This window comes from Ammospiza nelsoni, chromosome Z (genome assembly GCF_027579445.1).
Source record: "Ammospiza nelsoni isolate bAmmNel1 chromosome Z, bAmmNel1.pri, whole genome shotgun sequence".
NCBI lineage: Eukaryota > Metazoa > Chordata > Aves > Passeriformes > Passerellidae > Ammospiza > Ammospiza nelsoni.
Genome location: NC_080669.1, coordinates 57967564 through 57983984, shown reverse-complemented (window position 1 = coordinate 57983984; position 16421 = coordinate 57967564). Strand labels below are relative to the sequence as shown.

General features: G+C 43.6%; 1 protein-coding gene across 2 annotated transcripts in view; it reads left to right on the top strand.

Annotated features, from left to right (window-relative positions):
* The first annotated feature begins 2954 nt into the window (after positions 1-2954).
* The window catches only part of GHR (growth hormone receptor), a 117384-nt gene continuing 103917 nt past the window's right edge, over positions 2955-16421 (top strand). The window contains exon 1 of one of the 2 annotated variants that reach the window (XM_059492190.1): positions 2955-3141. The gene's annotated coding sequence lies outside the window, so the exon portion shown is untranslated. The remainder of the gene's footprint in view (positions 3142-16421) is intronic. The other variant, XM_059492189.1, reaches the window with a different exon arrangement.

Here is a 16421-nt window from a genome sequence, read left to right as displayed (position 1 = left end):
GTAGATGTAGGCCTCCCTGGATATTATGTCAGAGCAAATGGTCAGAATTCAGGTGTCTTTGTAAATGTCCTCAAGCCAGACTTGGTTTTCCAGGCTTTCTAAGGAGATTGGATGGAATCTGGAAGAGAGATAGATAATACAGCATAAACCAAAAAGTGAAGAACATAGGCATGGATGAAGGTATACATAGTTTTAAAAGTAGTGTTTTAAAAGCGCAAGTTATGAAGTTATACATAGTTTTAAAAGTGTTCCTAATGGACGTATGAAAAATACAACCAATTTCTATATTGTTGCTGAGATAAGACTCATGTTTCATATGACACCAATCTTGGGTATTTTACTGCTAATTTATCTGGGAGATTAAACTACTACCACAGATTAGCAGTACTAAATCTAGTAAATAGTTTAATATACCCTGAAATCCTCCATAGAAACTGAGAATAATAGTTATCAAAATATAGACATTTTTATTATTATTTTAATAACAGACAAGCCAAAAGACCACTGACCATTTATGATGCTATTTATTTGTATTGGGGTGATTGAGAAAATTCAAAGTATTTATCCTACATGCAAGCAACACACAGCCTTGTGCTTCCATAGATCCAAGGCCACCTTCCACCTGTAGACAATGCCGAAACTCCACTCTTACCTGTCTCCTGTCTTTCCAGCCCCCCCCCCAATACCCTCACTAACTTCCTGATTGAAAATTACTTTGGCTGCTTTTGCCTAAATCTGGTCTCGTTGGCAGTGTACTGTGTTTGACATTAGTCCACATGAAACTGAACAATCTATCATGTGAAGAAATAGAAAACTTTATCTAGTGTAGAGAAAGTCCAGGCTTGTAAACCTAGACTATAAATCAATGGATTTATTGTTATCCAAGTTTATTTGTATATATAATGAGGGAGAAATAAATTATTTTCTCTGGTTTATTCATGTGGTATTTTACATGTTCAGCTCCCACTGCCACTTAGTTAATGCAAACCAGCTTGTCATAGTCCCAGGTGTTACTGTGTTATAGGAATATTGTATTAACAAACCCCATAAACATCTCTGGACCTGGAATCTTCCCCTTTTATCAAGTGCTTCAACCACAAGACTATAGGGCCAGGGTCAGATCTGTGGCTGCAATTTCTAACACACTGAGTTATTAATCATGCTTTGCCATAGCTTCAGCACAAATGGTAAGAACGAAAGGTCTGAATAACAGCTGCTAGTTTGGCAGCACAGGCATCTCCTGGGAGATGTGGGTATGAATTCCCTGACCAGTGGTAAGAAGTGGAACTTAATGTCCTTTGCACGTATATTAATGCAAAGACAATGGTATTGTTCGATACTGTTTAAAAAAAATCTGCTCCTGTGATTTTGAATGAGGAAATGGCAAGAGATGGTTCTGGTAGGAATAAAGAAGATGGATCTGTGTGCCTTTAGTTTAAAACCTCAAAAGCAATACTTTCATCATATACTTATCAACGTGTGAGATTTTAATTCCCTTAAGTCAATTGGGAGCTGATGAGGTCACATTTCACGATCCATCTCACCCCTATACATGTCTTCATTCCTCTGGAATCACTTTGTTCTGGGCAAAAGAAGCCTGGATCAACAGCACAGTTGAAGACAGATCACTTGCAGCTAGCAGGTCAGCCTTTGAGGAGCGCCAGCCTCCTAAGACAAACAGCTCCCAGTCTGGGAGCACCTAGTTCAATAGGAAGGGAAGGGCAGCACCGACCTGAGCAGGCAGAGGTGCCAGAACTGTTCCCAGCCGTTACGGTGAAACAACTTCCATACGCCAGCACTGCTATTCCTGTACACCCAACACAGCAGAAAGCTTGGGCGAGATACAATTCTCTTCTATTCCCAGTTAATTTCAGAGCCGGCTTTGTGACTTACTAAATGATTGTGAAACTCTTGCAACACTGATCTGCGGGGCTGTTATCCCACCTTTGTTTTACGAGGAAGCCAGATGCTGAGCCATTCTGAAGGTGGGGCCACACACATGACAGGGGGCCCGCAAGGGCCTTAAAGAACAATGTGTCACTGCTGAGGTCACCTTTGCACATGTGGGTCTGCATTCGGTACTTTGTCAATGCAAATGGTACCTGAATAAACTGATGATAGTATGCTCCTTTTTAATGTTTTCTTCCCTAAACAGTTTTTCAGACAATAAATCTTTTATTATTTTAAGACAATCCCTAGCAGACGCTCTCCGTTTTCCTGTAGCTACCTTCTACACTCACACTACTTAGCCCTGTGCGTGCACTGCCACACACCTGGGCGCAGAAGTTGCCATCCCTTCCACCTGGCAGCCGCGCCCGTGGCACGCTCACACCTCCTTCACCCTAAAATCACGTTCGTCGATCCTGAACACAAACACGACTGCCAGCCCCGCTGAGCCCCTGCTTCAGCCTGGGCCAGCAGCCCGCGGCTCGCCCCCGATAGCCATCGCGGGCGGCACTGCGCCCACAGCGCGGAGCGGGCGCCGGGGCCGTCCCCCGCCCGTCCGGCCGGGATGCGCGCTGCAGCAGCCGCCGTCCCCGTCTAGACGGAGCCGCGGGGCGCAGCCCAAGTGTCGGCACCGGCCGGGGCTCGCCGAGCCGCCCCCCCCGCCAGGGACGGTTCCGCTCGCCGCTCTGAGCCCCTCTCCGCGGCCGGCGGCTTCCGCGGTGAAAGACGACGAGGAGTCGGCGGCGATGGCCGCTGAGTGCCCCGCGCCCCAGCAGGGCAGGCACGGAGCGGGCTGCGGCAAGCGAGCAGTGCCAAGGCCGGCGCTGCTGCCGCCGCCGGGCGACGGTGCACGGGAAGGGGTGTGGGTGAGCGCTGCCCGCCGCCGCCCCCCCGCCCCCCCCCCCAAGTGCTGATCTCCCCTCCCTCGCTCCGTCCCTCCGCTCCGCTCCGCTCTGCTTTCCGCCTGCCCTGCCCCGCCCCGCCCCGCCCCGCGGGAGGAGTGCGGACTCAGCCCGCCGCCCCGCCGCTCTCGCTCGCGTTTTATGACGGTCGCTGCCTCCCCAGAAGTTGGGGCCGGCCGCGGCGGCCGCTCGCTGAGGCGCTCCCATGGTGCCGGCGCCCGCCGGGGGGGGGGGCCCGTCCGCTGCCGCCCGCCGCGCCGCCGAAACTTGGGGGAAGTTTCCGAGCGAGTCGGTGAGTACCGGGCGGCGGCTCCGCGCCGCTCCCCCCGCCTGCCCGCCCGCCCGGGGGCGACGGGCCGGGGTCCCGCTCCTGTCCGGCTTCACCTCCCTCGCCCGCAATTGGCGCGGGATCGGCGAGCTTGCCCCACGGTCGGAGCCGCTACAGGAGCGGGGCCGCCCGTGTCCCGCTGCTGTGGGCAGTGCGGCGCCGGAGCCGGGCCGGGACCGCGGCGTCAGCTCCGGCCGGGGCTGGGACGGCGGGCGGGGGGCGAGAATTCCTGTCACGTCCCATGCTGTGGGTGATGGATGGGGTGCCGGGGAAGGCAAGCCTAGCCTCGGAGATCTGGAGAAAGAGTTTTCTTCAGAGAAACCCTCTTTTCTGTGTGGACTTGGATTTTAAAAGCACAGCAAGAATGGTCGTTTAGCTGCCAGCGTCGCAATCTTCTCCGCTGTAATAGACCTAATCAGAATTTTTCTTCTGTATGATTTATTCCCGTTTATACAATCCCTGCAAATCCGACTTTTTTTTTTTTTAATTTTTTTTTTAACGCCATTTGTCTGTAATTTTGTTTCTTATTGTGTGGCGTGTTAAAAGTATTGCATAGGATAAAAAAATAGAGAATGTTTTGAAAAATAAATACTGCAAAAGTTCTGAGCAGAAGTGTGCAAACAGAGGGGTTATATAGCATAGGAGTAACTATTGTTTTATCATAGTAATTTCTTCAGTAAAACTTGTTGCAAACTCTCACGGGGCTAATGCTGCAGATCCAGTGAGTGGATGTGAACTAGTTACTCATCTTTTCAGTGCAGTATATTTTGTTTAGAGTATAGTGTATTATTAACTTTATGGTGTTCAGTCACAACCTAACTTTTCTTTTTGTGTGAACAACTACAGAAGACCCACACCTGGTCATCTTTCTGGTCATGATAATGTCAGAAGTAAGAATGAGGCAATTAAAAACTGTAACCCACCACTTGAGTTGGATCCCATTTTATTAATGCTTTAAGCAAGTATTTACTGATATGAAAAATTGAAGTTATTTGTCAAGATCTTTTTAGCTTAAATCCAAAAGACTCTTAACTGTAGCATAGACTTCGTTGCTCACATCAGCAGTGAAAATGAAGTTGGGCATAGAATCAATTTAAGGAGATTTGGTAAGACACATTTAAATGCTGGTGTTTATTTAAAATATGCTATTTTGAATATTGAGATTAAAGTACATTGCAATTGAGATGTCTTGTGGCTCTGAGTGATAAATGTAAGTAATACTGAAAGTTATTCAGACAGCTTGAGCTGTTTGAATAGGAATGTGATGTCTTTCATCTCCACCACATCTCAGTCTCGCATTACTGGAATTGCTACTTGCCATGTTAATTCATGATGTTAGCATGTTCTAATAATTATGAAGGATTGACAAACCAGACAGCTTCCAATCCTTCTGAGGAGTAATTTCTAACATTGCCAGGAAGTGGTAGTGGTACTTTTATCAAATATGTGACTATAACTGCTGAAAGTTACACCAATGTACAAAAAAGTTATAGACACTCACCAAATATTTTTAAATTCTCTGAGTATGATCAATCATTGTTTTTGTTACCATGGGCTGTTTCCTCTCCTGGTCTTGATGTATTTGCACAGCGCAGTGTAGCACCGTTCAAGTGTAAAAAATCAAGGGCTCTGTAGAGGCAGCGCACAGCACTGCTCCCATGGGTGTTTGTGCCACACTGGCTGGGTTGGGGAAATCCACAGAGCCCAGTACTAGACATCTTTCCAAACTGAAGTGGCATGTAGCACTGTGTATGATCTCTTGTGCCCTCTTCCAGTAAGGAATGATTAAAAGCTCTGAAGGCAAATTTCCCGTTTACAGATTGGTACCATTCCTTTTCATGAACTGGAGACTAAGGAAGTGTGAGTATATAGTTGTCCTTTTAGACCATAACTTAGACTTGCGGGGTCTCTTTTGCCTGACTGTTTGTACATGTCTAAGTGCCTATATCACCTGGAGCTAGGCCTTGCTTCTTTAAAATCAAACTTTTGCTGCAGAAATTGTGTTTTATCTTGCACCATTGAAAGGAGCATTGAAGACAATAAATATAGCATCCTGTATCTTATTTGAAATACCAGATTTCCACTAATAAAATAGAAGCTGCCAATACTTGTTATTGAGGAAGCAATGTAGGCAGAGATGCTTTGATTTTTTTTTTTTCTCTTATTGAAAAATAAGTGCTTTATCAGACATGACAGCACTTGCTTGCATTCCGCCCAGTTGAAGATCTTGCAAACTTAAGGTACATATCAAAACATTTCAAAAGCATTAGAAATTAATAAAAATATTATAGGAATACCAAGAAGAGGGGGTAAAACTGGTGGGGTAACAAAGGGCAAGGCTACCAGCCGTAATAATGAATCTACTCAGCCCACATGGGACTCCTTCAGTAATAGGTTAGCTAGAGAGTCATATTTCTTTTAAATAAAAGGGTTTTCTTCTCTTGTTACCAAATGTTTGTGGGATGGAAAGATAATTCTTTGGCCCAGTGGAGCTGAGGTAGTAATTCTGGGGAGAGGGCACTATGAGGAAAGCAGGGAGAGAGGTAGTGGGGCTGCTACTTTGGTGTGGTGAAGGCGAAAGGCTGATGCAATGAGATACTAGCTTGGCAGGAACAGATTTATGTCAGGACTTGAAGGAACACTTTGTGCTCAAACTGTTTATCACTAGGGAAATCTTTCTTTACCGTATATGAATCCTAGTCTAAATCTTTGTGTGAGGTGGGTGTTTGTTTACCCATTATTTTAGTTCATGAGAGATGGAACAAGCGTCCTGTTACCAAAGAGCTGGTTTTCAGTGTATGAGAAACAATTTTTCCCAGAAGATTGGAAAGGCTGTTTTCTGACAGAGATTAATGTTGTCCATATCACATGTACTGCAGATTATGAATTCAGAATACATTTAAACACATATTTTATTGACCTTTGGAAAGCATGTATTCTATTTAAATACCTTAATCCCTAAAATTAGTTATCTTCAATATTAATAAGTTAGTATAAAATTCAGAAATACATCAGAGTAGCAGAATGGCTTGCAACCGGGCGGAACTTAATGTCTCCTTTGAACAATTTAATGTGCCTTGCTATTTGCTGGGCATTTCAGACATACAATGTTGTGAGGATATAAAAGAGAATGAAAATCACTCTTACTGATGGAATAACTGCTGGAAGACACAATTGGTGGTGGATGCGAGTGTACAGACGGTTGAGTTGGGGTAACTTTTCAGATGTAATATTGCCCTACTCTGTTGCCATGTACTCAATAGCTGAAGGACTACATGACAAATCAAGCATTTCTGAGTTTTAAAACCCATCTGCCGTGCTATTCATACTTACCATGCTAATTTAAACCATTTATGTTTATCTTTTGACTTGCCAAGAGATCCAGACTGCAATGCCAACACCCGTACCTACTAAATCATGTTCAGCTTTAGAAATTAGAGTTACAGAAGTACTCCTGTAGTGACACAGTCTGCAACATAGTCTTTTGTCCTGCTGTGGCCATGCTAGTGGTTGGATTCTGTGGAAGGGATCTGCTGTGTGGGATTGTGGTCCTGTGGGGGAAGGTGATACAGGGCTGCACGGAGAACGCTGGAGAGACGAGAACCTCTGCACAGTGACTGCTGGTGAGAGGATATGAAATGCTGATTAATGTAGCAGAAAATTTTAACCTCTGTGCATTAAGAGAATAAACACAGCACCCATTCTGTTGGTGTGGAATGATTTATGCTTCCCCATTTCTCTTTTTCTGTGGCCATTTAGCGAGACTCAGAGCATTAGTGCATTACAGCGCTAGACCTGCTTGGCCTCTGCATCAGGTGCCGAGTGACTGCCGAGGATAAGTTCCAAGTGTGTGAAACTGAACTCAGAATGTGCGAAGCAAAGATGCTTTGCTGGCTTTGTGCTCATTAAGGCAGCAAGCAGATTGCTGTCTCTGATCACTTAATAAGCTTATTGCTTGTAATTCTAGAACAGAGGTGATATATGAAAACATAAAAACAAATAATCAGTTGCATTTAAATAGGACATTAACAGAGATGGAGGTAATATTTAGAATTTCAAAAGCTGTTTAAATACTGTCACAAATCCATTATGGTCTTCAAACTCTGTAATTGGTCAGTCCAAACATGAAATATTCTTTTGGATGCACAATAGTAATTTCATACAAAAAAGTCAGTAGTTAACAGACAACAACTCTGAGGGAAAGTTGGAAAGAGGTTATTAATAACAACTATAATGCTACAGCATTCAAGCATTTAAATAGAATTTGAGTTTTTATAGCCTCAAGAGAAAACAGGATCAGTAATACTTCATATTGCAGTAAATCTGTAGGATGATTAATCAACCTCATCATAGCCCTCTCCTATGCCCTTCCAATCTTAATCGCAGTAGCCTTCCTTACGCTAGTAGAGCGCTAAATCCTAAGCTACATACAAGGCTGAAAGGGCCTAAACATTGTTGGCCCTTTTGGACTCCTACAGCCCCTAGCAGATGGTGTAAAACTATTTATCAAAGAGCCTATTCGACCATCAACATCCTCTCCAATTTTATTCATTGCAACCCCAATACTAGCCTTACTCCTAGCGATCTCAATCTGAAGCCCATTGCCCCTTCCATTTTCCTTAGCGAACCTCAGTCACCCTAGCTGATGAATTGATGGTTTGTAGAAACTGTACCTGTGTTAGTCCTGTGAACAGATGTCTTTGTGTCTGACCAATATGCAAAAATTTTGGGTTTTAATCCACACGCAGTGTATCTCTACAACCTTATTGGAACAGCCAAACAACTCCCTTTGTGCTTGTTGGAGTTTGGGGGTAGTCTGACCATTAAGTACAGCTTGCTGGACAGAAGAAACAGACTGAAAGACCCGTCACATTTTTTTCTAGCTGTCTCAGTTAAATGAGCATGCAGTCAGTTTCTGCCTTACGTACCTGTTTCCCAGCTGCAACAAGCAGTCTGATTTCTGCTAGGTTTCATGGGGTTTTTTTTTTTCATACATGTGTTTAGTGCTACCTAGAGAATGAGTTGGGCTCTCCTTCACTGCATGACTGAAAATGTTGTTTAAATTTTTTATGGAATGCTTATTAAACTGTGTTTGCTCAAGAGCCATGTTATAAGCCTACTTTATAACTGTTCTTAGCAATGCCTTGTTTACTGTTTTCATCCAGAACAGCTTTAACTGTTTGGTGTTTTGATGGTTTGTGGCATTGCTAATAGGTTTATGTGATGCTATAAAAAATGAGTGAAAAACAAAGCAGGATTCCTTCTTGATGGTGGTTCTTGTCCCTTACTTTGCATGAGTTGAAGAAGACTGGTTGTGGTTTGCTTTGGGACCAAACTTTACCTGTTCTGCCAAGAATAAGAAAGATCTGATGCAAGGACTGAGAGAAGAGCCATTAAAAGGTGCTGTATCTTTGGGTTTTGATTGCATTTTATGTCTAAGCCTGTTACAGTATATCAGGGGGGCACTGTGGAACTTTTACTTAAAAAGAAACCTCTAAGAACACCATAGCTTTCGTAATGACTGTGACAGTTCACAGTCAGATAGAGGAGCTCCAAGTCAGATGTTAAGTAAACAGAGTAGAATACAACATGGTCAGGAGTCTACCAGGCCATCTCTTTCATAGGACACATAGATCAAATCTGGTGAGCTGTGTTTATGCTGGGGCTTTGGTCTTGTAGGTTGAGTCCTGGATGGTTTAGGGTATAAAATAGGTGCATTGAGCCACCTGAAGGAATGATTTGCAGGGTGCAGTGGGAAATCCTGCACTTTTTCTAGAATCTGTTTGCAGGTTTTGGCAGAGGCACACATATAGCTGCAACACATGCAGCTGAAACACTACAGTGCTTGTTCCAAATAGTGCCAGCCTACTGGTCCAGCATGTGTGAATGAGCTTATCTTACAGCTGCAGTGTTTTTGCGGTAGGATCAGAAAGAGTGTGTGAGACAGTGCTTTACACTTTTCAGCTGTGATTCCTGACCTTTGGAGAGCAGCAGTGTGCCTCTGGGTCTGCTCGTGCTGGGTGTTGCTAACAAACACTGCACAGGAGAGGTGCTTGTTACGTGATACGGTCAGGCTGGCCGGCTGTACACCAGCCAGTTCTGCTGCTGCAGGACAGCGTGTACAGCACGGAGGGACTGCAGCCTCACAGGGGGAGAAACGGCCCTCCACTTCCCTGTGAGAAAGGCTATTTTTGTGCAACTGTGATGAGCTCTGGTATCTTCCAGCTCTGAGGCGCTTTAATTAGGAGGGCCATATCAGTTGAGAAAACATGTCAGAAAAAGAAGTCACTGTTGTAAAGAAGCCTGTGCTTCTGGTTCTTGGGTAAGTGTTTTGTTTGAACAGCTAATTTCCTTGAAATAATGGGTAGCTTTGAGAAAATTCATTTCTTTGGTTGTACTACATCCAGTTTTTTTCAGTGGTGTGTAATTTCATCCACCACAAGGCACACACAAGTAGGTTGACTACAGTGGATTCGGCTTGATGGTTCTCAGGGCTCTAGCTGACCACAGAGGTGCTGGTGCTGACAGTAAGGAAGCATGGCATTCACCTCTTTAAGTGGTGTGAGGGGCCTGCCTAACTTGCATCAAATCAAGAGGAACAAGAATATTTGCTTTATACATCATTGTAAAGCTAGCGCGGCTTTGTATGAAGGGGAAGTCTTGACTGACAAATTTGGTGACCTTCTGTGATGGAGCTACAGGTTTGCTGGACAGGGCAGAGCAGCTGATATTATTTACATGGGCTTATGCAGTTTGACACTGTCCTGCAGGCCATCCTTTTCTGTAAATTAGAGAGACATTAGAGAGACATTAGATCACCCACTTGGTGGACAAAGCTGGCTGGATGGCCACACTCAGAGCTGTGGTCAGTAGCTCCTTGTCCACATGGAGACCAGTGAGGAGTGGTGTCCCTCAGGGGTGGGTCCTGGGGCCGATACTGTCCCACACCTTTGTCAGGGATGCGGACAGTGGGATCCAGGGCAGTCTCAGCAAGTTTGCTGCTGACACTGAGCTGGGTGGGGCTGTCCACACAGGGGAGGGCAGGGATGGCATCCACAGGGACCTGGACAGGCTGAGAGGTGGGACCCTGCAAACCTCAGGGAGCTCAGCAAGGCCAAGGGCAAGGTCCTGCACCTGCATTGAGCGATCCCAGGCACACCCACAGGCTGGGCAGAGAAGTGATCGAGAGCAGCCCTGAGGGGAGGGACTTGGGGGTGGTGGCTGATGAAAAACTCACCATGAGCCAGCAGCGAGCGCTCCCAGCCCAGAAAACCGAGGGAATCCTGGGCTGCATCCAAAGGAGTGCGGTCAGCAGGTCAAGGGAGGGAATTCTGCCCCTCTATTTTCCTCCTGTGAAACCCCACCAGGAGCACTGTGTCCAGCCCTGGTGTCCCCAATTTAAGAGGGACATGGAGCTGCTGGAGTAAGTCCAGAGGAAGCCACAAAGCTGATAAGAGGGCTGGAGCTCCTCCCCTAAAAAGACAGGCTGAGAAAGTTGGGGCTGTTCAGCCTGGAGAAGAGAAGGTTTTGTGGAGACCTTACAGCAACCTGCTGGTATCTGAAAGGGGAATACTGGGGAGCTGGAGATGGACTCTTCATCAGGGACTGTAGAGACAGGCAAGGAGTAAAGGGTACGCACTGAAAGAAGGGAAATTTAGGTTAGATATGAGGAATAAATCCTTTACTATGAGTGTGGTGAAACAGGTTGCCCAGGAAAGCTGTGGATCTCCCAGATCTGGCAGTGTTTAGGGCGAGGTTGGACAAAGCCTTGAGCAGCCTGGTCGAGTGGGAGGTGTCCCTGTGCATGACAGGGGAGACTGGGGCTAGATAATCATTACAGTGCAATTCCAACCCTTAATATCTCTATGATCTATGATTTTTCAGGCTTATGGTGTATAATACTATAAGACCTGTATCCAGCATACAGGGAAATTAGGCAATATGTTTGGCCCTTGTATCTTTGATCCAGCCAGTGGCATAGGTGAGTGCACTTAATGCCATAATGTGAGAAGTAATGTTGTTTACTGTTGTTCTCATGTGTTTGTTGTGGCCTGTTCTATTACTTTTATTTTTCCAAATATAAAAAGTTAATATTTTATTAACGTTATGAGGTATATTGTGAAAATCATTCCAGGTCTCTTTTCCTCTCCTCTTCTACTGCTGCAGGTGAAGGTGAAGAGCTCTCTCCGTAAAAGCCCAAGGGAGCTTTGTGGAGCCAGTGTGAATAAAAAAAATCCATCTGTTGAAAGGAAAAAACATAGGATTTAGGAAGAGAGACTCCTCCTGACTAGTTGTTCACACTGACATTGAATGATATGATGGGAATCTTCATGTAGAACCTTCTATAGCCATGCTCCTGTTGTCTTTGCTGAGGTGGGACTTGCAGATTTTTAAAAATAATTTTGTCGTATTATTTGAACATTATTTCAAACCCAAGGAAACAAGGAGCCAAGTTATCACAGGAGATCTTCAATTAGAGGAGGGAAGCAGTTTTTCACAGTGTTAGCATGTGTTTAGTGTTTCAGTTTACTACATCATATAGAAAAGGAGAAGAGGTTAAAAGATCAAGAGCCAGGGATTATACACAGATTCTGGATAATTTGTGAAACAAAATGGAAAATGTGCAAGTAGGAAGACCAGGACACGAAAGTTTGGGAACTAATGGTTGTTGGAAAGACTGAAGGTATAGGCTCTGAAGCAGTTGGTTCCACTGTCTTAAGTGGACATTTATGTGAACATGTGACTGAACATTAAGTGGTCAGTAATCAAAAGAACATATTTAAGACCAAGAGTAATGATTTGTTTAAGGATGTGTGAGGTGGCTGGACTAAAACACAGTAAAAAAACCCAGCTTCCTCAAAATGATTAAAAAATTCTAATGCAATTTGAATTGCACCTAGAAGTGTATTTTCATACTGATTTGAAATTTTCAAAAATTGTTATTATTGTCAAGATCATAGTGTTTCATGGATAGAGCTATGCTAGAGTAGAAATATTTTTTGTTAGGGTCGGACTGATTTTGTCAGTGGCTTGCTTTCCAAATGGCATACTAGTTGCAGTATTTTTTAGCAGCCTGTCAGTGCAACAGCATGTAAAAATAGAGGGAAGAGAAAGATGGTATTTTTGCATCAAATAGATGATGTCATTCACCTACTCATTTTATCTGTGATTGGTGGGTACACATACTGTTTGTTTGTGCTTTTGCAGTTTGTGTTTCATTTACTAATGCTGGACTGTGAAAACAAAATGTAAGCTGTCAATAAAAAAGGACTGGCACCGTTTGTTGTTGGGGCTGAAATAGAAGAGCTGTCTCTCACTAGTTACTTTTTTGTTTGGAGTTTTTAAACTTCTGAAAGGTTCCTGCCAGGAAATCTGATCTTGCAAAAGGCTGCAACTGTTTGTGTAAACTGTTTGTATATACAAATTGTTTGTATATCCCATTTATAAGAAGCAGAACTGTGGCTTTCTGGGCAAAAGAAGAATTATCCATTCCACTTTCTACATCTCAGATACCTGCTCTGACCAAGTATCTTGAAAATGAGAGAAGTACATTCATTCCCATTAAGACTGAGCAGTACCACAGAACAACAGCCTCAGCTGTGGCTTTGGGGCCTGAAGGTCATACAGCTCTCTCTTCTTGGGACTTTTCATTGTTGCTTCATATCCCAGTAGATTGGTATTTTCCAGATGCTCTGATCTCTCCCTATCCTAAGAATACAGTTAGGTACTCTTGCAAAATGTTATTAAAATACCTGGTCAGAAGCAGTGTGCTTGTTTACAGGCTGTGTCTTGTGGAGCCTTTCAGACAGCGCAGGCTGAAACCAGCTTGGGTAAAGTGCTGGATATGCTCAGGCAGAGATGGCAGCTGCGGCTTCAGCTGAGCATCCAGCAGGCTGCAAACACAGCTGCCATCCCCTGCTCCTCACCAGCCCCTCTCCCTTTGCTTCTGCTGAGCAGAAATTGGAGTCTCTCTGAGGTTGGGCTAATGCATCTGAACTCAGCATCCAGTGGTCTCTAGTACCAGAAGAGCAGGCAGTGATTTAGCCTCTGGGTTGTGTGTCCATCCCTGAGAGGGGGGAAGAACTGCAGAAGCCAGTAGAGGTGTGGCACCGCTGGAGGTGGAAACTTGCTAATGGAGAAGAGCAGGAAGGCTGAACAAACAACTGTATTCAGTTAGACAATTACTGAACAGAAATGAGGCATTTTCTGGGGAAAGAGGAATGTCAATCTATGTTTTGCTCCATTGGTGCTGTTCATACACAAGTGACTGATTTGTGCTGGTGCTATAGTCACACAAACAGTACTGGAGGAATTTGGGCGTTAGAAAAATGACAAGAAGGAGTACCAAAAAGACATTTAACAGGCTAATATCTATACTTGACCTTGTGTAAGTTTTCTAGGATGCATGAAGGGACTGAGTAAGTCTAACATCAAGTAATTCTAACAATGTAGGTCAAGGATGGAGGGTATGTACTTCTGCCTCAACAGCACTGACTTTTTGTGTGTTCTACATTGTAAATAGTTGCTTATCGGCAGCTCTGGCTTTTTGCATTCACATTTGATCCTTACTGCTCTTACCATTCCCTTCTTTGTCTTGTCAGTTACTACAGGAAAGAACCAATCCCATGCATTATATTGTTTTGTCATTTGAAAAAAGTCAAAACAAATGCTCATATTCCATTGACTTTTTCTTTGCAGACTTGTGGTGTGTGGAATGGGTGAGAAATGATGCTTTCAAAACTGTCATTGTACCTCCTTTCTGAGAAATTACATAAGGCTCTGGGGAACCATCTGCAGAAAAATTTACAGATTTTATGTGTATTTTGTGTAGTGTTAGTACTTCTTGATATTGTTTGGCTCAAAAGATGTATTCATGGGTGTTAAATACTGGCTGCTCTTGCCTTGATTACCAGCAAATCACTGTGTAGGGCATGGTCATCTAATTGTTAACAATTTAAGCAAATGATGAAATGGTAAAAAAGAGCCATGTGGACCATTAGATATATTTATTGTGGGGTCAGGAAGACCCACAAGAGTAGTTTCTCTTCAGCTATTAGTAGAGTTGGGCATTGAGAAGTTGTGAAGGAAATTCAAAACAATGTCTCCAAGTTTTGCCAAGATTACTCAGTGAAATCACTTGTTGCCAGATGCTCATGCTGAATGAAAGAGAACACCAACCACTGTAGTGGGAATTAGTTTTCTGAAATTGCTCAAAGCCAATTATCAGTCTAGTTGTTTTAGGGGATTATTAATACTCTGTGAACTCTTCTACGGTTTGAATGACACACCAGCAGGTAGAAGTTATATTTATGAGGTAGTATTTCTCACCTTTATCCTGTTAACTGTGGGAATGAATACAGCAGCTTCTATTTGGGATTTCAGTGTAGCTGTGAAAAAGGGATTGGAGCACAGATTGTGGGATCAGAGTGAAAGATTTGGTCTGTATTTCCCAAGCAGTAGCTCCTGGAAGCGATACGGAGCTTGTGGCTAGGAATGGAGCCATAACCCTGTCCATGACTGCATGGGAGGCTCTGCTGTGAGTTCAGAAAGACCTCAGCCAGATGTGAGCCTTCGAAGCCTCTGCTCATGGCACTGCTTTCCAAACCATAGCAGAACCTCATACTTTTTTTTTTCTTCTTCTTGGAAGAGGGGAATACTTGTGTGTTTGGTGTGATTTTGGATGTATTGTGCTCTTAGTTTTTATGCAAAAACTACTTGGAAGTTGTAATAAGCCTGGTGTTAATTGTGTTTCATGGATAGTATATCCAACCCAAGAATACAGGGACCCTGCAAACAGACTATTCCTCTTCCAGCTGTTCTTTTTGGCAGTAGCATGAGCTGAAAAGTTTACATGAGTTAAAGATTCCCGGCTGAGTATGAAGTTATCTGCTGATCAAACCCCTTTGCGCCATTTGTTAATAAAGTGAAAATCCACTAAGTATGTTTGATTGCTTCAAGGGTAGGTGCAGCTGGGAGGAATCTAGCATCCTTTCTGGAGTCTGGTTTGTTGATTTTTGTGTGACCCAGTTGGCAGCAAGCCTGTCCTATGAGGCACAGGACAAGAATATGCTGCACAGCTATTTTGCTAAGTAGTTGAAATACAGTGCCAGCGTTATTTGGGACAGATAAGTCTTTGATAACCTATAGCTGCTAAGTTGTGCAACAGAAAAAACAACTTTCTTTCTATGATAAAACGTTTCTCCATTGTTCATCAGCAAGCAGAGCCTGAGGAGCTCTGCCTCTGTTGAGATTAATGGGTAAGTTTTTAGTCAAGGTGTCAGTCTGTCCTGATGCTCACTGGCAAATCTGCTTATTTTGAAGTTTTCCTGACTGTACTAGATCTCTAAGCATTTGCTAAAAAGCATAGTTTCAGAAAATTCACATTGGGCTGTCAAACTTATTTAGAAGTTATTTTCATAAATCCAGAAAAACTAAAACTTCACTAGTTGGTATCCTCAAAGTTAATCTTATTTTGTAACTCTTGTCTCTGCCACCTAATGACTTACCTGCTGGAAGCAAGCACTTTGTCACCAGTATCAGAATGGCTAAAAACTTGCTCCTTAGCAAAAAATAGGAATCTGGCATGCTTCAAGTACAAACCAGTCTCTTTGTGGAGACTTACTGCAGGCCCTTGGATACACTCGTTGCTCTGCAAAGTTAGTTCAGTCACCTGGTGTGGTTAGTATGATTTTTTCCCCCCTCTGTTTAAATTTCTCTGTTGTTTGAACTCTGCCTGAAAAGTAGACTGGCACATGTTCTCTTATTTTTCAGATCAGTCATGCCAGCTATGCATAAAAGAGCTGGAGCAAAAGCATTCCATATCCGTTAAGTGTTTTATTTTCCAGACTGAAAACTGAATACTTGCAGCTTGTATGTCATTATATGCTTGTCATTCCTAATTACTTTCTGGCATGTTCCTGGGTGTTTTGTAGACAGGAAAATGCATTTGATTATTTTTTTAAGCTAGGCTAGCAAAAAAAAAAAAAAAAAAAAAAAAAAAAAGGAAGGAAAAAAAGAGAGAATTCTACAAGAATGCCAGAGAGGGACTTTTTGCAAGGGCAGGCAGAGATAGGGCGAGGGAGAATATCTTTAAAATGAAAGAGAATGTGTTTTGATTAGATATTTGGAAGAAATTTGGTATTGTGAAGGTGGTGAGGCACTAAGTTGCCCAGAGAGGTGGTGGATGCCCCATCTCTGAATATATTCAAGACTGGGTTGGATAAGGCTTTGAGAAACCTGATGTA